The following is a 1,601-nucleotide window of genomic DNA, read 5'->3' as shown; positions in this document are numbered from 1 at the left end:
GGTGAAAGACCAACAGGGCCACCTCGTAGAGGTCCCCTTGCTGTGAATGCTCGACCCTCAGCTTATACTATTGCAAAGGCAAGCTCAAATCTATGGATAATCTTATACATTTGATTCAGAACCTCTTAACATTTGCATTACAAATTCAAACATGAGGAGAATTTGCTACTAAAGAATTGTCACCTATCTTGGGAGGTTCATCATGTCAAATCACCAACACCAACACCAACAATTTCTGTTTCTTTTCTTTTTTTCTTGACCATTTTACCTCAAGTGATAAAAGGTTCTGTAAAGGGGGAGTTTATGGTGGATTCTATTTCTTTAACTGGGATATCTTCAGTTTCTGAAATGGGAATGTTAAGATTGTTTGAATAATTGAATGTTTGTGGAGAATGAATGGTGAATTGTGTTAAGTGTTAACTTGGTGTATACTTGCTCCAGTCTTTCCGCAGACCAAAGATATCCAACAATCATGCTTTTGTTATTAAATGTATTTCAGGGGGATTTCGGGAAATGTTATGATAGATGCACGTTCCACAGGGAAATATTATCACTGTAAGTTAATTATCTGGAATATTATATTTTCATATAATTTGTAAAAATAAAAAAATAAATTTGGTCAGCGTTTGACCAAGGAAATAGGAATATTCACATGGTTGCTAATTATAAGGTTGTATTGTATGTATGCAGTTGTAAGGCTTATGTGACGTGCTGCTTCCCACATTACATTAGAATGTGCTTTACAAACTCATCCAAACATCACTCTTATTGGAGAAGAGGTACACAATTCAATTTATTTTTTATTTTTTTTAGAGACTCACTAATTACTTTTTTGTCATATTTCTTACAGGTTGCATCAAAGAAATTGACACTAAAAAAGGTTACAAATTACATAGCAGATGTAATCTGTAAACGTGCAGATCTTGGTTATAACTATGGTGTTATTCTCATACTTGAAGGACTTATTGATTCCCTGAGGTAAAAAAGTGCAAAAGACGAGAATACCCTTGTCAGGCATTCTCATACTAATAATCATTGTTGATGACTTGTAGGTGCAACAACTGATTTCTAAATTATATGAAATATTGGCAAATGAAATTGTTGATGAGGGAGGAATTGTAGACAGGGGAAGTATCCTGGTTGTGCTCATTTTGCCATAAGAGGAGGGCGTAGAGATTCCAAAACAGAATACCAGCTGCCAGTAATTTGTCATTACAGTATATTTTGTTTTGTTCGTAAAAGGTTGTTTTTCTAGTAGTGAACTGATTATGATATTGATCTTGATGTAGAAAGTCAGAACCCAAATGATCAGGTTAATTTAATTATTTTTATCCAAGATAATTTTCACTCTATAATTTCCATATTTTTTTTACTTGATATGATTTTTGTGATTAATAATACAGGGTTTTGAGAAAATGATATCGGGAATGTATTTAGGTGACATTGTTAGAAGAGTAATTCACAAAGTGTCATTAGAATCAAATATTTTTGGACGAGTTTCCTCTAAGCTTTCAGCAAGATTCATGTTAAGGTATGTCATAAAATGAAATTCTTTACTCTTTTTACCAATGTAGGGGTAGAAATGTAAAGTGCATTGTTTA

At 33.1% G+C, this 1,601-nt stretch overlaps 1 long non-coding RNA gene across 1 annotated transcript; it reads left to right on the top strand.

Annotated features, from left to right (window-relative positions):
- The first annotated feature begins 490 nt into the window (after window positions 1–490).
- On the top strand, window positions 491–1,129 carry LOC111909647 (uncharacterized). The gene is made up of 3 exons (XR_002856274.3): window positions 491–555; window positions 691–779; window positions 851–1,129. It is a non-coding gene; the product is annotated as an uncharacterized LOC111909647 (long non-coding RNA).
- Window positions 1,130–1,601: the final 472 nt, after the last annotated feature.

The sequence above is a fragment of the Lactuca sativa genome, chromosome 2, assembly GCF_002870075.4.
Source record: "Lactuca sativa cultivar Salinas chromosome 2, Lsat_Salinas_v11, whole genome shotgun sequence".
Lineage (NCBI taxonomy): Eukaryota > Viridiplantae > Streptophyta > Magnoliopsida > Asterales > Asteraceae > Lactuca > Lactuca sativa.
This window is presented reverse-complemented; position numbering and strand designations above follow the sequence as displayed.